General features: G+C 44.4%; 1 protein-coding gene and 1 pseudogene across 3 annotated transcripts in view; both read left to right on the top strand.

The window, feature by feature from the left end:
- Positions 1–8171: 8171 nt before the first annotated feature.
- LOC114641553 (zinc finger protein 345-like) overlaps positions 8172–21946 on the top strand; it is a 77645-nt gene continuing 63870 nt past the window's right edge. Inside the window, exons 1-2 of one of the 3 annotated variants that reach the window (XM_051927405.1) lie at positions 8281–8334; positions 11641–11706. The gene's annotated coding sequence lies outside the window, so the exon portion shown is untranslated. Of the gene's footprint in view, positions 8335–11640; positions 11707–21946 lie in introns of all 3 variants that reach the window. The other 2 variants (XM_051927402.1, XM_051927401.1) reach the window with 2 other exon arrangements.
- The window catches only part of LOC114641552 (zinc finger protein 420-like), a 75389-nt pseudogene continuing 65147 nt past the window's right edge, over positions 11705–21946 (top strand).

Here is a 21946-nt window from a genome sequence, read left to right as displayed (position 1 = left end):
TTTGCCAAACAGGTACTTCACTATTCGTCTGCACCATCAGGGTTACAACACTTCAGCGGCTATGTGGCAGTTACAATTTAAGAATCAGCTTATACTGCGGTGGGTTGGCACCCTGCCCGGGATTGGTTCCTGCCTTGTGCCCTTGTGTTGGCTCCAGCAGACCCCCGTGACCCTGTGTTCGGATTCAGCGGGTTGGAAAATGGATGGATGGATGGAATCAGCTTATAAATGGATTAATATTACCGTATTTACGCATGTACCACGCGCACATTTTTTCCCCGAAAATTAGCTTTAGAAAATCAGGTGCGCGTCATACACGAGGAAATATGGTAGGGTTAGGGTTTCCTTTGTTTTTGAATCAGTTTGGCGTCGCCATTTAGCGTGGATAGTAGACAAGCGTCTACGCTCCTTCACGGCGGGAGAGAAACTAAAAGTGATTTTGGAAGCAGGGAAGATAGGACTATCGGGCAGCAGGTTACAAGTACATGTGTTCGAGATTGGCGACGGAAGAAAGAACAGCATTTCATCCATGCAACATAAACAGACGGGCATTTCATGGAAAACGTGAGCAATTCACACAAGTTGAAGTTGCACTCGCTGATTACATCCAAGACCAGGTGTCAGCTTGGATATGCAGTGTCCACGGGAAATGATTCATATGAAAGCTTGTGATATAGCGAAAGAACGTGGGATACCCATCACTCAGTTCAAAGCAAGCCGTGGATTGGTTACGCGCTTCAGGAGAAGGAATGGTTGATCAATAAGATGCCGCACGACCATTTCGCAGTGTCTACCAGACGCATGTGAAGCAAAGTTACTAGCTTTCCAAAAATACGTTATTCAGTTGAGGCAGCAGAAAACGTATTTAATGGGGCAAATTGGTAACGCCAGTTTATTTTGAGACCCCCTCCAAACACTACTGTTAATGCAGTCGGAGACAAGAGTGTCCCGGTCTGCATGGGAGGCTGAGAGAAGCAGCGGTGTGCCATGATGATGACGATTCTTGCGGATGGAAAGACACTGCCGCCGTACATAATATTTAAAAGGAAGACCTTGCCGGAAAAAATGAGAAGTTTCCTCCTGGGATCATCGTCAGAGCTCAACAAATCGGTTTGGACGGACAATGATCTCGTAATCAATTGGTTGAAATGTGTGTGGCAACGTTGGCTGGGCAGTCTCCTGAAAATGCCAAACGTGTTCGTCATGGACAGCTTTCGTAGCTATTTAACTGAAGGTGTTAAAGAGATCAAGTGATGATTCCTGGAGGCATGACTTCGCTCCTCCAACCTCTAGATGTCTGCATCAATCGGCTGATTAAGGCTCATGTATCAAGAATGTATACAGAATGGGCTGCAAACAGTGGTACACGGCACAGCACCAACTGGCAAAATGAGAGCCCCAACATTGGCACAGATGTGGGCCTGGGTCATCGCTGCTTGGAAGCGTATTCCAGAGGATTTGGTTGTGAAAAGCTTCAAACAGTGCAGCATATCCAACAGCATCGATGGAAGCAAAGACGACGCCTTATGGGGAAGCGACGACCGTCAGTAGCCGTGGAGAATCTGAATCCAGCAGCGAAACGGAAGATGATGATTAAATCTGGAAGAGTCTGGTGAGCACAATAATTTTCCACTTGCCGTTATAGTCCTTTAATGATTGTCTCTATACGGTTCTTTCTTTTCTCGTTTCACAGGGCGATTTGTCATTCCCACCTTTTGCAGTATAGTGCGACAAACACTGAACGTTCTGCAGTAGGGATACTGCTTACAGTTAGGACTCCAATACAAGATACAGTGCATCCGGAAAGTATTCCCAGCACATCACTGTTTCCACATTTTGTTATGTTACAGCCTTATTCCAAAATGGATTAAATTCATTTTTTTCCTCAGAATTCTACACACAACACCCCATAATGACAACGTGAAAAAAGTTTACTTGAGGTTTTTGCACATTTATTAAAAATAAAAAAAATTGAGAAATCCCATGTCCATACAGTAAGTATTCACAGCCTTTGCCATGAAGCTCCAAATTGAGCTCAGGTCCATCCTGTTTCCCCTGAACATCCTTGAGATGTTTCTGCAGCTTCATTGGAGTCCACCTGTGGTAAATTCAGTTGACTGGACATGATTTGGAAAGGCACACACCTGTCTATAGAAGGTCCCATAGTTGACAGTTCATGTCAGAGCACAAACCAAGTATGAAGTCAAAGGAATTGTCTGTAGACCTCCGACACAGGATTGTCTCGAGGCACAAATCTGGGGAAGGTTACAGAAAAATTTCTGCTGCTTTGAAGGTCCCAATGAGCACAGTGGCCTCCATTATTCCGTAAGTGGAAGAAGTTCAAAACCACCAGGACTCTTCCTAGAGTTGGCCGGCCATCTAAACTGAGCGATCGGGGGAGAAGAGCCTTAGTCAGGGAGGTGACCAAGAACCCGATGGTCACTCTGTCAGAGCTCCAGACGTCCTCTGTGCAGAGAGGAGAACCTTCCAGAAGGACAACCATCTCTGCAGCAATCCACCAATCAGGCCTGTATGGTAGAGTGGCCAGATGGAAGCCACTCCTTACTAAAAGGCACATGGCAGCCCACCTGGAGTTTGACAAAAGGCACCTGAAGGACTCTCAGACCATGAGAAAGACAATTCTCTGGTCTGATGATACAAAGATTGAACTCTTTGGTGTGAATGCCAGGCGTCACATTTGGAGGAAACCAGGCACCACTCATCACCAGGCCAATACCATCCCTACAGTGAAGCATGGTGGTGGCAGCATCATGCTGTGGGGATGTTTTTCAGAGGCAGGGACTGGGAGACTAGTCAGGATAAAGGGAAAGATGACTGCAGCAATGTACAGAGACATCCTGGATGAAAACCTGCTCCAGAACGCTCTTGACCTCAGACTGGGGCGGCGGTTCATCTTTCAGCAGGACAACGACCCTAAGCACACAGCCAAGATATCAAAGGAGTGGCTTCAGGACAACTCTGTGAATGTCCTTGAGTGGCCCAGCCAGAGCCCAGACTTGAATCTGATTGAACATCTCTGGAGAGATCTTAAAATGGCTGTGCACCGACGCTTCCCATCCAACCTGATGGAGCTTGAGAGGTGCTGCAAAGAGGAATGGGCAAAACTGGCCAAGGATAGGTGTGCCAAGCTTGTGGCATCATATTCAACAAGACTTGAGGGTGGAATTGCTGCCAAAGGTGCATCGACAAAGTATGGAGCAAAGGCTGTGAATACTTATGGACATGGGATTTCTCAGTTTTTTTATTTTTAATAAATTTGCAAAAACCTCAAGTAAACTTTTCTCACGTTGTCATTATGGGGTGTTGTGTGTAGAATTCTGAGGAAAAAAATGAATTTAATCCATTTTGGAATAAGGCTGTAACATAACAAAATGTGGAAAAAGTGATGCGCTGGGAATACTTTCTGGATGCACTGTAGATAGATAGATAGATAGATAGATAGATAGATAGATAGATAGATAGATAGATGTTTGTATTCTCAATTTTACAGAAAACATTACAAAAGAAAAAAAATAAATTAATAAAAAATTAGAAAGAACACTTCTGACTCAGTGGTCCCAGACACGGTGAGGCACTGTGCAGTTGGTACTAAGGAGCCCCAAGGTGTTGTGTGAAAGTCCTCAGTGTTGTGCAGTTTGTTCATAATGACACTCAGTTTTGTTTTAATTTTCTCCTCCAGGGGGTCCGGAGTGAGTCTCATAACTGAGCTTTCCCTTTTAATTAGCTTGATGATTTGGCGGGCCTCTCCTGTAGTGATGTTACCCACCTACCACACCAGGCTGACCATCAGAGAATTACAGAAGATGTGATGTTTGTTACCCCCAGTGAATTATACAATTTGTTTCTATGGTTCTTTGTCAGCTTTGCAGTGTAGCAATGCATCTTCAACTGCTTCCATTTTATTACAATATCTCCATAATCCTGAATTATGTTTAACCGTCTTTAGCAGGGGAAAGGCAGTATAGAAATATAATATATGATTATTATTATTATGATTATTTGTACCTATTAGGTTCATTGAACAGATAAGCATTGTGTGTTCTAATCTCAGTCTTGTGAAAATCATTTCTCCTATTTTTCTTCTCCACTTCTACTAAACCAGCAGTGTATTATAAAGAGACCCCCATTTATAATCTTTATCCCGTATTTCCTGCCATTTTTTATTTAATTTTTGGATGTCTCTAACCCTCTTGCTTCTCCTATTCCGAGTGGAAGTCCGAGCTCAGATCTTTCTTTCTTTCTTTCAATAGGAAGTCCATCCATCCATTTTCCAACCCGCTGAACCCGAACACAGGGTCACGGGGGTCTGCTGGAGCCAATCCCAGCCAACACAGGGCACAAGGCAGGAAACAATCCCGGGCAGGGTGCCAACCCACCGCAGGACACACACAAACACACCAAGCACACACTAGGGCCAATTTAGAATCGCCAATCCACCTAACCTGCATGTCTTTGGACTGTGGGAGGAAACCGGAGCGCCCGGAGGAAACCCATGCAGACACGGGGAGAACATGCAAACTCCCAATAGGAAGTCTACTAACTCATTTCCTTCTTCCCCCTTATGTGGTGTAACCCATAGGAAACTTGTAAATATTCTTAAACTTTTCTTTATTCTAAACACGGCCTGTTTCTGCTCTCTTATTAAATCGTTTCTGCTTTTCCGTACTCATCGGTGCTGATGATGAGTCTCCACATTGCTGCTCCACCTGGACGTACTTCTTCAATCCTCTATAAAACTACAATTAAAGCCACTCTTTATGTTATTTAAACAGACACGTGATCAATCGGCCCTCTGCAACCACCCTCCCCCCCCCCTTATTTATCGACCCCTCGCATCTCCGCCATATCAATTATTCCGAATGTTCGAGATTGGCTGTGGCTCACAGCTCACGTCATTTACTTAATCCCTCGTAATCCGACCTGATAAACTTCATAACAAAAAATAAATAAGTGGAATTAAAACAAGACATCTGTCTGGCTGAGTGGGCGGGATCACACTGATGACGTCTTTTTGCTTCGCCCCGTTTGCACTTTCTGCGCATGCTCCTTTTCGACACTCGTGCTCAGACTTCTTTCAGGCCACAACAGCGAACACAGCTCAGGAAGGTGAGACAAAGCCGGACGTTCTCCTACGTGTGGGAATGTCAAGTATGGGGGATAACGGGAACTGCTCAGGGGTTCTAAATTTGACGAGTAGCCTAACGTCCCCTGTGTTTCTTAAGTTTGGGGATCGGGCGATTTGTTTTGTCCGGCTATCCGTACCCTTGCGCTCTTACGTGTCCTCAGCTAACTGCGGGCAACGCTCACTTTCAGCCAATGTGGTGGGTGGGGGCCTCCAGATTGGGGGTTGTGATGCTCTGATGATATCCATATCCCGTGAAATTCCCTGTGCCTATTGATTTGGCGCAGGCGCATTAAATCGTCATTGCTTCCGCTGTGTTCGCGCGCTCGCACCTTTCTGCGTCGGGTCGCAGCCTTTTGGTTTGACGCATGCTCAGTGCAATCCTGCCCTGTCTACGTGCACGCGCAGCCGCTCGCTCTGCTTTCGCTGTCACTAAGTTCTGCTTTTCCGGTGGGCTGCGCATTCTTTTCGTTTTTGAGCGGAGTTTTTTCTTTTACATCCTCAGTAAACCTTGTTAATGAGGCGTCACTGTACGCGACTTTACATGCCGTGTTTAGTCTTCATTTCTATCAGAGTGACACTCATGCTGTGCTTTATTAGGAATAAATTAAAATGTTTAATGAGATCTCATCAAGAAAGATACATGTAAAATATTATTACTACTCCAAATTGTTGACTCCCAACATCGCTGTACACAAACATTTTAAAGACAAAACAATACACCGAATGTCTCACTTTCACTCTGTATGTTATCCCTTTGCTCTTCAACAATTAGTCATGGAGTTTCCCTGTTCTGTTATTACTAGATGTGCTGCCCATCTAAGACGGGATGAAATCTAAAGAATCAGTGCAGACCTCCGCGTGATCGTCTGCCGTGCACCACCTATTGGAATGTATTTTGTAATGCATGTGGAAATAAAATGCATTGAATTCGTCATTCCAATATTTGGCACATCACAAGGATTTGTAGTAATAAAATGTATTGCTGTAAATGTTTGTGACGCACATCTGTTGGAGTGACAAATGGAATGCAGTTTGTAGTAACATCTGTTGGAATCTTTCTTATCTTAGTTTTAATAATGGAAATGCCATTTGTTGTAATAGATAGATAGATAGATACTTTATTAATCCCAAGGGGAAATTCCCATACTCCAGCAGCAGCATACTTTTAAAGACAATATTAAATTAAAGAGTGATAACAATGCAGGTATACAGACAGACAATAACTTTGTATAATGTTAACGTTTACCCCCCGGGTGGAATTGAAGAGTCGCATAGTGTGGTGGAGGAACGATCTCCTCAGTCTGTCAGTGAAGCTGCTCCTCTGTCTGGAGATGATCCTGTTCAGTGGATTCTCCATGATTGACAGGAGTCTGCTCAGCGCCCGTCACTCTGCCACAGATGTTAAACTGTCCAGCTCCGTGCCAACAATAGAGACTGCCTTCCTCACCAGTTTGTCCAGGCGTGAGGCGTCCCTCTTCTTTATGGTTACTCCCCAGCACACCACCACGTAGAAGAGGGCGCTCACCACAACCGTCTGATAGGACATCTGCAGCATCTTATTGCAGATGTTGAAGGACGCCAGCCTTCTAAGGAAGTATAGTCAGCTGTGTCCTTTATATGATGATTTAATGATGGAGACACGAGAAACACACACACACTTATTTTATTAAAGTCGATTGGCACTCCTCCTGCAACAGATATAACCTTTTCCACTGTGACTAATTACATTTGAACTAGAGAGGTGCCAGTTTGTTTGGGAGATGTATTAGCAGAATAGTCAAGGATTGTGTAAATCTAGAGACTGGAGGGACATGAGGTTCAGGACGGGACAGGTTTAAAATCTTATGTGAAAGGACAAACAATAGTGTAAATACAAAGAAGTAAAATAAGTAACATGTATATGTCTGTTATGTGCCATTTGGTATGGGATTTGTAAAAAGTGTGCTAATGTTTGTGATGTGCCTCCTGTTGGAATGATAAATGCAATGCATATGTTTATGTTGCAGGCTATTTGGTATGGGATTCATAAAAAGCTGTATTAATATTTGTGATGCGCTATCTGTTGGAATGACAAATTCAACACATTTTATTACTACAAATATCTGTGATTCACCATTTATTGGAGTGACAAAAGTAATGCATATGTCTCAGTTTTATGCCATTTGGGATGGGATTCATAAAAGAAGTGTTAATATTTGTGATATGCCATCTGTTGTATTGACAAATGCAATGCATTTTGTTATTACAAATATTTGTCTTTGTTGCATTTTATTACTGCAGATGTTTGTGATATGCCATCTGTTGGAATGACAAATGCAATGTATTTGTCCCTGCTGTGTTTCATTTGGTGCAGGATTTGTAAAAGCAATGTTAATGTTTGATGTACCATCTGTTGGAATGACATGAAATGTATTTTATTACAAGAAATGCTTTTGATGCACCATCTTTTGAAATGGAAAATGAAATGCATAGGTCCCCAGTATATACTATTTGGTGTGGTATTTGTAAAAGAAGTGTGCTAATGTTTGTGATGTGCCACTGTTGGAGTGATAAATGCAATGCATATGTCCGTGTCACATGCCATTTGGTATGGGATTCATAAAAGCTGTGTTAATATTTGTGATGCGCCCTCTATTGGATGACAAATGCTATGCATTTTATTATTACAAATCTTTGTCTTGCACCATCTGTTAGAATGACATGCAATGCATTTTATTTCTGCAGGTGTTTGATATGCCATCCGTTGGAACAACAAATGCAATATATTTGTCCCTGTTATGTTTCATTTGGTGTAGGATTTGTAATGTTGTAATATATTCATTCTGGTGTGTGTTTAGACCATGCTATTCAAGCCAAGGATACATTAAACCTTTAGGAATTGTTCTCTCTCCGTCCAGTAGATGGCATTGTTGTTACTTATCAATGTCTCTCCCTGGCATCCCATAATAACCTTGACATTTCAGTTCATGGATATGCAAACAAGAACTCTTAAGTGCATCATCTTTCTCTCTGTCTTTTTCCTTCCAGTACCATAGACTGAGAGATGTTTGATTGAACATTCAGAGGAGCTATTGACTCCTATGAGCAACGAGAAGAAGTTCGTAGGGGTGAAAGAGAAGAGGAGAAGAGGGAGGTGTTCATCTTGAATGAGTCAGGAGTGACGCTGAGGAGGTCAGTCCACAACAACGGTGGGTATTCACACAGCAAGGTCAGCCATTTGACATAGGATTCATAAAAGCAGTGTTAATATCTGTGGTGCACCATCTGTTGGAATGACAAATACAATGCATTTTATTACTACAAATGTTTGTGATATGCAATGTGTTGGAATGACAAATACAGTGCATATGTCTCTACTATATGCCATTTGGTATGGAATTAATAAAAGCAGAGTTAATATTTGTGGTGCACCATCTGTTGGAATGATAAATACAATGATTTTATTACTACATATGTTTGTGATATGCAGTCTGTTGGAATGACAAATGCAGTACATATGTCTCTGCTATATGCCATTTGGTATGGGATTCATTAAAGCAGAGTTAATATTTGTGGGGCACCATCTGTTGAAATAACAAATATTATGCATGTGTCTCTGTTATATGCCATTTGGTATGGGATTCGTCAAAGCAGTGCTAATATTTGTCTTGCTCTATCTGTTGGAAAGACAAATGCAATGCCTTTTATTATTACAAATATCTGTGATGCACCATTTGTTGGAATGAGAAGTGCAGTATATAATCAACATGCTCTGGAAAAGAGGGACTAACCTGTAGAGGGTGCCAGCCCATCACAGGGAACACTCGGGTGTCACCAGTCACTTGTGTGCTCAGATTAAAGTGGGTTTGATGATGTTGTGTTAGTTTTAGAGGGGGGCAAATGGGGTTTTGTGTGTGATGGTGATTGTGCCTCCATTGTGAAATGGGAATTCCATTAACAGTGGAGTCAGGGATACATAGAGATTGAAGAGGAGAAGTGTGAGGAATCCATCTTGAACAGTGAGGGGTGGGGGTGGGGTCATTCATTTCAAGGGTACAGTGGATGTGGGCATCATGAGGTTCAAGGCAGGAACCAACCCTGAAAGGGGTGCCAGTCCATCACATGACACACTCAGCCATCACAGTAAGTTCAGAGTCCATCTTGAACACAGAGAAGGTCAGTTAATATGGCAGGTATTCACACAGAAAGGTGAGCCCCAGACCTGAAGGTACAAACCCACCAGGCTATGAACTGCTAGCCACCTCTCCATTATGACAGCCACTTCATTCATTTTAGAGTTACAGTAGAAAGCATGAGGTGCAAGGCAAGGGGGTGCCAGTCCATCACAAGACACACTCGGCCATCACAGTCAGTGCAGACACCATCTCACACACTGAGCAGGTCAGTTAACATGGCGGGTATTCACACATCGAGGTGAGCCAAAGTCCAGTAGATATAAAACCACCAGTCTCTGAACTGTTAGCCACTCCTTCATTAAGACAGCCACTTCACTCAGTTTAGGGTTACAATGGACATGGGCAGCATGGGGTGCAAGGCAGGAACCCTCCTGGAGGAGGTGCCAGTCCATCACAGGAGTCACTTTGCCATCACCAGTTGGTATAGAGCTGCCAGTAAAATGGACACATGTGAGTTTGAGTTAAGTGGCTTTGATAACGTTCTGTTAGTTATAGAGGAGACAGTGGCATTCTGTATGTGATGGTGATGGCACCTCCATTGATAAATAGGAAATCCATTAACAGAGGAGTGAGGAATACATAGATAGTGAGGAGAAGAAGTGTGAACACTGAGCAGGTCAGTTACCATGGCGGGTATTCACACAGCAAGGTGAGCCACAGATCTGCAGGTACAAAGCCATCTGTGTTATGAACAGCTGCCCACCCCTCCATTATGACAGCCACTTCATTCATTTCACAGTTACAGTGGGCACAGGCAGCATGGGCTGCAAGGCAGGAACCAACCTGGAGGGGGCGCCAGTCCATCACAGGACACACACGGCCATCACATTCAGTGCAGAGTGCATCTTGGACACAGAGAAGGTCAGTTAACATGGTGGGAGTTCACAGAGCAAGGTGAGCCGCAGTCCAGTAGGTACAAAACCATCAGGCTATGAACTGCTAGCCACCCCTCCATTATGATGGCCCCTTAATTCAGTTTGGTATTACAGTGGAAATCATGGGGTGCAAGGCAACAAAGAACCTGGAGGGGGTGCCAGTCCATCACATGACACAATCAGCCGTCATCTGTCAGTTTAGAGCTGAACTGGACACACGTGGATTTGGAGTTAAGCAGGTCTGATGATGTTCTGTTTAGAGGAGATGATGGTGATGGCACCTCCATTGTGAAATAGGAATTCCATTAACAGAGGAGTTAGAAATACATAGAGAGTGAAGAGAAGAAGTGTGAGGAGTCCATCTTGAACCCGGAGCAGGTTAGTTAACAATGCGGGTATTCACACAGCAAGGTGAGCCTTCAGCTACAAACCCACCCGTTCAGGACCTGCTAGCCATCCCTCCATTATGATGGCCCCTTAAATGAGTTCAGGATTTCTTTGGCCACAAGCAGCGTGGGGTGGGAGATAAGAAGTAACGTGTAGAGGGTGCCAGTGCACCACAGGACCCACTCAACCATCACTGGTCAGATTATTGTTGGACCCGCTTGTGTTTTATGATGTAGGAGAATAAGTGGAGGACTGAAAGCAAAACTTCTGCTCACGTGTGACCAGCAGAGAATGAGAAACGAGCCTTCGGAAGATGAAGTGTGAGTGGGATAACCCGGTGGGAATGTCCGATGGGTTTGTCGTTGTGTGTACCGGTTTTAGACTTTATTACTGTATGGGGGTTCGGAGCAGGAAGGGTAAGACAAGTACAGAGTGGTGCTGAGTGCTGCTGCTTGATGGTTCCAGTATCCTGGGTTTAAATCCCACTCACGGTCCCAGTTTGTGTGTTCCCCTCTGTGTGTCTGAGGGTCTTCCTACATTCTGTACGTGATGGTTAGAGAACATGCAAGGTGTCACGTCACGGCAGCAGTTGCTCATAATATCAGCTAACATAATAAAACCAAAATGGCGCTGCAGCATCTTCCAAACCAAACTTTTTGTTAAAACACAACTATGAAGGAGATACCCAACCTAAAATGTTCCTTGAAACACCCAACCTGTTGTGAACTGGCGACTCAAATGTACTGAAAAGCATGTGAGGCTTCCAGAAACATCCACAGGACCATCCAGGACCTTCACTGATATGAAATAGTCCAAGATGAGCAGGGTGTGAATTTATGAACTCTGCTCCTCTTTCCCTGTTCTTGTCTTTGTCTTGCTCACCTGGACGTGGTCTCCATATCAAGAAGGTTTTCACTTCAGAGAACTTCTTAAGCTGAAATGGACGTTTCACAGCATTTCAGATCTCTCATAAAAAGCTCATTTAGTTTGCTTGTCTTTCATTTACTTAATGTCCCTGTTACTTAATGAATTCATTCTGTCTCTTTTAATTTCACAGGGACCCTCCTTCCTTGTTCTCATTTCCACATGTGAGTGTGGTGACTAATGGGCCGGGGCTTCCCAGGTGAGAAGGGGAGGGGGTCTTAAAAGAGAAGAGCCAACATTTGTGGGTCAGAGAAGAGTTTTACACGGAGCATGGCCTCGGTCAAACAGGAAGGTGTGGAGCAGCGACCGGCACACATTAAAGAAGAGGACTGTGAGTCGGGCGCACCAGAGGGTGTGTGCGTGAAGGTGGAGGACTGCGAGGAAAGAATTTCCGTTTTTAAAGAGGAGGAGTGCAAGGAGGAGTCTGCTGAGATTAAAGTTGAGGACCTCAAAGATTTCTCATTTGGCCTTGCACTGCAAAAACGTGAAGCTGGCTCGATTTTCAAGCGAGATGTGTGTGAAGAATCTCTTTCCAATTTGCAGCCCTGGGTCACTAATACTGGACAACTGGCTACCGTGGAGATTTCTGTGGAAGTGAAATCTGAGTTATCGGAATGTGAGGAGAAAATTACTGAAGGAGGCGAAAGAAAAGCAGAAGAGCAGCTGGGAAAATGTAAGTCATGTTATTAAATATAACAGGAACTTTACAGATTGTAACAGGGGTTCTGTTGGCATTGTCAGTAGACTGAAATAAGAGTGGGATTCGTGATTTGATTGAATTGGAATAAAAACCCCCGGAGCATGTTAATTTGGAAAAAAAAAATAGCTTATCTAATAAATAATAATTTGGAAAAGTTTGGGTGAATGCATAAAAATCTAAAGTGACCAGCACATAACATCTACTACACCAACCAGTGACGTTTGCTAGGCCAATATCATTATGTTTAATGTAAATGACAGTAAAAGTCATATGTTAGTAAAAACTCCTGTACGTCTTATATTGTGTTACACCTAACAGCAACATTTATTTCTGTAGTATATTGTCATACAAAGGATGAAGCTCAAAATGAAACATTTATTTATATTTATATATAATATATATATATATTGTGAAAGATTGAGGTCTCCTTGACCCCTTGAACCCTCTGATCAGACGTCAGACACCATATAAAAGTCCAAATATTACTTTTATTCAGACAATAATGTGCACAAAGCACCCTCCTCTCCACAATGCTCATATATAAATCAATAATCAATAAACCAATACACAATCCTCCACTCCCAGACGTGTTGCCACCCTTCCACCCAGCTCAGCTCAGCGTACTGGGCTTTCCCATGGTCCTTTATACCCCCTGACATGGAAGTGGTTTCTGTTCCACAACCCACAAGTCCTTATTCCTCCCGGGTCAGGGTAAACAGTCCTTTTCTTCAACCCGGAAGCACGCTGTTTCTTCCTGTCCTGGGATTATGATGTACTTCCGGGTTATGGGGCATGTAAGAGTCCACGATCTTCCCTACAGCGACTCCTGGTGGTCCCCAAGGCATCCAGCAGGGCTGTGCATAAAAACTACATAGTCCATGAGTCCCTGCTGGAACTCGGGGTACGTCCATGCTGCAGGGAAGGCTCCACCTGGGGGTATTGGCCGGAATGAAAAGCCGGCCACATATCACAGTACCCTTCCCCCAGCGAAAAACCACGGTTTTGAGCGTCCAGCCCCGCGAGGGACGTTTTCCTCCAGGAGGACCCGTATGCCGGTCCTTGGCATGGTTGTCTAGCATCCCCGGAGAACCTTGGGGGAATGTTATAACGAGAATCCCTCTGATCCCCTGTCCTCCGAGGACAACATCGCCATAGGTGTCCCGGCCGACCTCCTGGTCGCCTTCCTCCGTGAGACTGGAACTGCAATGGAACGTCTGGCTCCGTATCCGCCCCTTTCTCCTCCAAGGAGAGCTTTATGGTCGCTTTGTTGCTGTCTACCCTTTTCTCCCTCTTGTCAGGAGATCCGTGTTTCAGCTTGTGGATCTCCTGCTTACTCTGGGGCTTGTGCACAGCGTGAGGCTCTCTATGGAGAAGAGAGAGCCTCTTTGCTGTTTGCACGCCCGTTGCGGCGTCATTAGTACCCCCTCGCCCCAGGTAACAGCACTTTTCAGCTGCCCCGGTTTGATTGGCACTTCCTCTGCCCCTCCATTAACTAGCGACAACTCCCTCTTCACGCGGGTCGGGGTCTCGAGGTCCATATCGCTCCGGTAAGCCGTCTCATACCGCTGTCCCGGTTCAATCGGACCTTCATCCGTCCACTCAGTCACCATGCCATGCTCAACTGTCAGGCACACAGCGCTTTGGCAGCCGCTACTTATTAACCGCGGTGCCGGATCACACTGTGTCCCTTTATTATATTCGGTACGGCTTGGGCTTATCTGTACCGCTGCATCACGCGAGTACGGGGCTTCTCGGCCTAATCGCCGCAGGTATTCCATCAGTCCCTTTAGCAGCGCCTCGGCTGTAGCTCCCAGCTCCTCCACGCGTTCCTTCAACTCTTTCAATTCCTGCAAAAAACGACTCACGGGCCCGAGCAACTTCTCGAGATCCCGCATGTCCAAAATATTATTTATTTCGACCGGAGGTAAGTTTGGTTCCGCATTCGTCTCACCTGTCGGCCGGGAGCCAATGAGCACGTCCGCTCCTGTCATGTGTTCTGCTGGGCTTCGCGGAGGCTTCTGGGCATTTGAGTCTTGCAGTTTAGATGGCCTGGGCGCTGCTACCGGCCGAGAGACAATGGGCACGTCCGTTGTCGGCACGTGCTCAGTGTCACGCAAAGATTCTTGGGAGTTGGAATCCAAAGAGGATCGGGTAGCCTCCAGCGGCTGACTGCGATCTGCTTTTTCTAATCTGTCTGCAGCCTGTTCAGTCATGTCCCTCTCCTCTTTCCCTTTATTTACGGCTAGCGCTGCTTCGTTTGCCTCCCCTTTCCCTCTCAGGGAGCTTTGTTCCATTGGGGAAACGACGACCTCACCTATGGACTGGAGTTGACCTTCTCCTTCCCACAATCCATCGTGCGAGGTCACGTGGTCATGATCCTCGAATGGGCTTGCTGATTGTCTACTCCTAGCCTGGCCTGCCTTCTGGGTATCGCGGCCATCTTGCCAAGGTATGACGCAGGCATCCAATGCACCGTCTGCTTTCTGGAAGCATGTCTCTGAAAAATAGGAAAAAAATATACCCGAAACTTCAGGCGTTTTCCCGGCACATACCTCCACACTTGGCAGCTGGGTTCCCAACCCTTTTTGGGATTCCGACACGGCCGATGGCCGACAGCGTTCCTGCTGCTGGGCCACTCGAGCTTGCTCCGCTTTTATCAGTGCCCGGTCCTCCTCACTCCCAGTCAGGTAAGTCCAGGTCATCTCGGCTTCTGTCATGTTTTTTACCCAGTCGGGATTGCCCTTCTTCTTTCCCGATTTCATCCACATCATGGTCTGTATAAGGCTCACTGTCGCAACGCTTTTGAAATGGAGTGTTTCTTCAACCTTCGGGTGCTCCGACGTTACCTTCTTAGGGTTCTCTGTCCACAGAAATTTTTGTAAATTCAGGTCCTCTGCCAAAAACTGACAGCCAGAGAATCCTGCCAAGACTACGCCACTGTGAAAGATTGAGGTCTCCTTGACCCCTTGAACCCTCTGATCAGACGTCAGACACCATATAAAAGTCCAAATATTACTTTTATTCAGACAATAATGTGCACAAAGCAACCTCCTCTCCACAATACTCATATATAAATCAATAATCAATAAACCAATACACAATCCTCCACTTCCAGACGCGTTGCCACCCTTCCACCCAGCTCAGCTCAGCGTACTGGGCTTTCCCATGGTCCTTTATACCCCCTGACATGGAAGTGGTTCCTGTTTCACAACCCACAAGTCCTTATTCCTCCCGGGTCAGGGTAAACAGTCCTTTTCTTCAACCCGGAAGCACGCCGTTTCTTCCTGTCCTGGGATTATGATGTACTTCCGGGTTATGGGGCATGTAAGAGTCCACGAGCTTCCCTACAGTGACTCCTGGTGGTCCCCAAGGCATCCAGCAGGGCTGTGCATAAAAACTACATAGTCCATGAGTCCCTGCTGGAACTCGGGGCACGTCCATGCTGCAGGGAAGGCTCCACCTGGTGGCCTGAGGGTATTGGCCGGAATGAAAAGCTGGCCACATATCACAATATATATATATATATATAATATATATATAATATATATATATATATATATATATACACACACAGACAAATATACACAGTACTGTGCAAAAGTTTTAGGCAGGTGTGAAAAAATGCTTTCAAAAATGGAAGTGTTAATCATTTATTTTCATCAATCAACAAAATGCAGTGAATGAACAAAAGAGAAATCTAAATCAAATCAATATTTGGTGTGACCACCCTTTGCCTTCAGAACAGCATCAATTCTTCTAGGTACACTTGCACACAGTTTTTGAAGGAACTCGGCTGGTAGGTTGTTCCAAACATCTTGGAGAACTAACCACAGATCTTCTGTAGATGTAGGCTTCCTCACATCCTTCTGTCTCTTCATGTAATCCCAGACACACTCCATGATGTTGAGATCAGGGCTCTGTGTGGGCCATACCATCACTTCCAGGACTTCTTGTTCTTCTTTACGCTGAAGATACTTCTTAATGACTTTGGCTGTATGTTTGGTGTCATTGTCCTGCTGCAGAATAAATTTGGGGCCAATCATACGCCTCCCTGATGGTATTGCATGATGGGTAAGTATCTGCCTGTATTTCTCAGCATTGAGAGCACCATTAATCCTGACCAAATCTCCAACTCCATTTGTAGAAATGCAGCCCCAAGCGTTCAAGGAACCTCCTCCATGCTTCACTGTTGCCTGCAGACACTCATTATTGTACCGCTCTCCAGCCCTTCGACAAACAAACTGCCTTCTGCTACAGCCAAAATATTTCAAATTTTGACTCATCAGTCCAGAGCACCTGCTGCCATTTTTCTGCACCCCAGTTCCTATGTTTTCATGACTCATACTTGAGTTGCTTGGCCTTGTTTCCATGTTGGAGGTATGGCTTTTTGGCTGCAACTCTTCCATGAAGACCACTTCTGGCCAGACTTCTCCGGACAGTAGATGGGTGTACCTGGGTCCCACTGGTTTCTGCCAGATCTGAGCTGATGGCACTGCTGGACATCTTCTGATTTCGAAGGGTAATAAGCTTGATGTGTCTTTCATCTGCTGCACTAAGTTTTCTTGGCCGAACACTGCGTCTACGATCCTCAACGTTGCCCGTTTCTTTGTGCTTCTTCAAAAGAGCTTGAACAGCACATCGTGAAACGCCAGTCTGCTTTGAAATCTTTGTCTGGGAGAGACCTTGCTGATGCAGTAGAACTACCTTGTGTCTTGTTGCTGTGCTCAATCTTGTCATGACATGAAACTGTCTTCCACAACCTCACCTTGGTAGAGTCTGGCTGTTCCTCACCCAGTTTGAAGCCTCCTACACAGCTGTTTCTGTTTCAGTTAATGACTGTGTTTCAACCTACGTGTGACATTGATGATCATTAGCACCTGTTTGGTAGAATTGGTTGATCAGACACCTGACTAGAATCCTACAAAATCCCTGACTTTGTGCAAGTGGACCTATAAGAATTGATGCTGGTTTGACGGAAAAAGGTAGGAACACCAAATATTGATTTGATTTAGATTTGTCTTTTGTTCTCTCACTTTGCATTTTGTAAATTGATAACAATAAACAATCATTATTTATATTTCTGAAAGCATTCTTTGTTTACAGCATTTTTTCACACCTGCCTAAAACTTTTGCACTGTACTGTATATATAATATAAAATAAAATCTTTACCCTTGAGCACTTAACTGGTGCAATTTTGCTTAAGCCAGTGGGCTTCTGTCATTCTCTAATGCTGTGCCCACCCTCCTATCGGCTCACTGCCTCTCTTTCGGGTTGTCGTTTCCTGACCTGCTCATAGACATTTACTCTAAAAAATGAATTCCTTGGGGTTTCCCCCACCCACAATCCTCTTGTTAATCTGATTATTATATAGTGCTCATTAACAAAATATGTTGGGGGAAGTTCTTTTATTCGGTGTACACTTAGGGCTTACGAAGATACCATAATATTCCTAAGTACATCTGATCAAATTGAAGGTTTTGGGGATTAAAGACGCAGCATTTCCAATCAGTATGAGAGATGAGGGCCCATTCAACCCCACAGTCACACGGTGTCGCTTCTGAGTCACCAGGTCACCTAACCTGCAAGTTCTTACTGGCATGGCAAAATATTTTGCGTAACTTGAGTAAGACCCATAAGGACATGGAAAGACTTTGTTACAGTATTGAATTTATTTAAAAACATTTAACTGGACTGTTTGTGTCATTGCAGATTTACAGGAGAAAGGCAGCATCTGCACATCTTCATTTGCTCAGACCTCTCTTCTGGACTGTGAGAAGATGAGGAAACCAACAAGTGAATCAGAGAACCTGACCACATTCTCTTCCCAGTGTAGTTCACTTCATGCTACTACAGTAACACAGACCGAGGCCATCAAATCTTGTCAACAAGAAGTGAGTAAACACATCCAAGTTCAAACTGGAGAAAAACTTTTCTGTTGTTTGGAATGTGGCAAACAATTCTTACACAAAAGTAGCCTACATAAGCATAAGAAGCTTCACACTGGTGAGAAACCTTACAGCTGCTCTGAATGTGGCAAATGTTTCTTAGAGAGAAGTAATCTTAATATCCACATGACAGTTCATACCGGCGAGAAACCCCATTGCTGTTCAGAATGTGGCAAACGATTCTCACGAATTCGCAGTCTTCAGATCCACACAAGAATCCACACTGGAGAAAAACCTTATTGCTGTCCCGAATGTGGCAAACGATTCTATGACAGTAGTGGTTTACGGGAGCACGCACGAACTCACACTGGAGAGAAACCATATGTCTGTTCTGAATGTGGGAAAAGGCTCTCCAACAGTAGCAGTTTTCGGAAGCACAAGCGCACTCATACTGGAGAGAAGCCATATGTCTGCTCTAAATGTGGCAAAAGCTTTTCCAGCAATAGTGCTCTTTTTAATCATGCCAAAATTCATGCAGGAGAAACGCCTGAATGTGACCAGCAAGTCTCAGCCAGTAATGACCTTCATTTTCTTGAAGTAACCCGCCCACGTGATAAACCTCATAGCTGTTCTGAGTGTGACAAGCATTTCTCAGACAGCAGCAGTCTCAACAGACACATGAGGATTCACACTGGAAAGACTCTCCATCCGTGTCCAGAATGTGGCAAGCAATTCTCACTACTCAGTCGTCTTCAGAGACACTCACGAATCCATACTGGAGAAAAACCTCATTGTTGTCCAGAATGTGGGAAAAGATTCTTAAAAATACATCTTCTTAATGTCATATCAGAATTCATACTGGAGAGAAACCTTTTGGCTGTTCTGAGTGTGGCAAACGATTCTCTGACAATAGCAGTTTGCGGACACACATACGAATTCATACAGGAGAGAAGCCATATAGCTGCACTCAGTGCGGGAAAAGATTTTCCAACAGTAGCAGCTTTCGGAAGCACACAAGAACTCATACTGGAGAGAAGCCGTATGTCTGTTCTGAATGTGGAAAAAGCTATACAAGTAAGAGTATTCTTTATAAACATACCAAAATTCATACTGGAGAAAAACCTTATTGCTGTTCTGAATGTGGGAAGAGATTCTTAGAAATAGGCCATCTTCAACGCCACAACAGAATCCATACTGGAGAGAAACCTTATTGTTGCCCTGAATGTGGCAGACAGTTCTCACAAGCAAGCCAGCTTCAGTGCCACAGCAGAATTCACACCGGAGAGAAACCTCATTGCTGTTTGGAATGTGGCAAGCGATTCTTACACCTCCCTAGTCTTTATAAACATAGAGGAATTCATACTGGAGAGAAGCCTCATTGCTGTTCAGCATGTGGGAAGAGATTCTTGCAAAGATGCCACCTTCAACAACATATCCGAATTCATACTGGAGAGAAACCTTATTGTTGCTCTGAGTGTGGTAAGCAATTCTCAAGCAGCAGTACCCTTTGTAGCCATAAAAGAATTCATACTGGTGAGAAACGTCATGGCTGTTCTGAATGTGGCAAGCGTTTTTCGGACAACACCAGTCTTAATAGCCACATGAGAATTCACACTGGAGAGAAACCCTATGGCTGTTCAGAATGTGGCAAACGATTCTCACAAAGAAACAGTCTTCAGAACCACACAAGACTTCACCATACTGGAGAAAAACCTTTTTCTTGCTCAGAGTGTGGGAAAAGTTTCTGTGACAGCAGCAGTCTTCTGAGACATGCTCGAATTCACACTGGGGAGAAGCCATATTGTTGTTCTGAATGTGGAAAAAGGTTCACGTGCAGTAGCAGCTTTTGGAGGCACGCAAGGACTCATACTGGAGAGAAACTGTATTGCTGTCCTGAATGTGGAAAACGATTTTCTTGCAGTAGCAGCTTATGGAGGCACAAACGAATTCATACTAGAGGAGAACCCGTTGTAAATGTGGCAGAGAATGTTTCCACTGACTCTACAAACACAGAAAAAGTGAAGGAAGATGTCACTGCTGTTACAAATGAGGAAGATAATTCTCATTTAAAGTAGCTGACAAGTATGCTGGAATTCACAGCAGAGAGAAGGCTAATGGTGATGAATGTGGCAAATGGCCCTTAGATGTAAGGTGCCTCAGAATTACCACTGGGGAGAAATTGTTGTCTGAAATACGGAAAACGATTCCCACACAGCAGAAGTCTTTATAAACCTTGAAGATTTTCTTCTTTTTTACTGTGAGGAAATCTTATTTTTATCCTGAATGTGGTAAACGATTCTTAGGCAATCAGTGGCATTCATAGCCATGAACAAATTTATACTGGTGGTAAACCCCATAGCTGTTCTGAATATGGAAAGCGACTCTCCTGCATCAGCTTTCTTTGGGAGCACAGAAGAGTTCACACTGGAATGTGAAGACATAAAAAATGAAAAAGTACCAAAAAATACAGTGGAAGGTATATCAGGTGTGGGACAAACCAACAAACTCAGGGGTCCATAGAACTAATGATCAAGAACTTCCAGCCCATCTTGACATCCTACAAATCTGTATAACCTCACATGAATTACAAAAGGAAGTTTTGTTAGGAATCACTCAGCGACTACACTAAGCCATTACTGTAAATCTGACAGCAGTACAGCATCACGTCAAGACCAAAGAGTGGAGTTCACTCCTGTTTGATGATAAGCCGTTGGGAGATGTTAACCCTTCAGAGAAACCATAGTGGTGTTGTGAAAGCAGCAGTCAGTTTGAAGGACTAGCAGCTTCTTCAGACTCCAAACAATGTACTGTCATACAGGAACTGATCTTTGCACCAGTGCTCTGACATTAAATAGTGAATAATGCAGGACAGACTGGCCTCACCCATTTGTTTTTCTCATGGTTTGGCTTACAAATTCTGGTGCTTAACAAGCAGCTTGCCAGACCCTCGTAACTTCATCTCCAGTGTCAGCTCTCGCCATACGATCTTATTGGAGTTTAGTTTTGGGGTCTCATCTGCTCAGACTGATCAATCACAAGCAGACTTACAGCCAGAGATGTCTCCTTTTCAAGGAACAAAAAGCCATCACTCAATGATTAACCACCTTCATGGAGTGACAGACCTTTGTAGCAGTTCTTAACCAAAAGACCAGGCTTATCTGTTCTCAGGAAACCCATTGCAACATGTCCACTCCCACCTTTAGAGCCCACTGCAAGCAGCTGGTCTGTAGGATCAGTGACCTCAGCCTGGCCATAGCTCTACTCCATGGCAGGACAACAAGTCTTAACAAAGGCCGGAGTGATCCCTTTTATTCTAAAGGGTAAGCTATGCTAGACTGTAGTGAGTGAAAGTCCATCAGTGCCGGAGTTAGATGAGGGTACCACCAGTCCAGACCTTAAAGTAAAGCGAGGTGCGGGAGCAAGAAATCGACCACACACAAAGCCACACATCCATCTTGATGAAGAAGGGAGTCGACTGAGCACCGACTACCCAGTAGATGTATAATATATGCCTGCAAGTGAGGGCCGTGGTGTTTGAAACATCAACGTAAAGGATTCCACCAAAGAGAAAATGGACAAGAGCTCCTGAACAAAAGAAGTCAAAGTGCTCTTAACCTCCTTTCATGGTGCCGGAGAAAGACAACTCCAGGAGGAGAAAAGCACATTGGAGTCGACATGACCCAAACCATAAGTACACCAGCTTAGATTCAGGGAACTCTAATTATAATTTAGTAATTAGGAGAAAGCCAGCTCACAACTTCTGGATATGTGGTAAACACTTGAACTGAACAGTGATAACCTCTTTTGAGAGATCTTTTCATGACGGTTAAAAGCTTCTTTCACTAATTTGAGT

Source organism: Erpetoichthys calabaricus, chromosome 5, assembly GCF_900747795.2.
Source record: "Erpetoichthys calabaricus chromosome 5, fErpCal1.3, whole genome shotgun sequence".
Lineage (NCBI taxonomy): Eukaryota > Metazoa > Chordata > Cladistia > Polypteriformes > Polypteridae > Erpetoichthys > Erpetoichthys calabaricus.
This window is presented reverse-complemented; position numbering and strand designations above follow the sequence as displayed.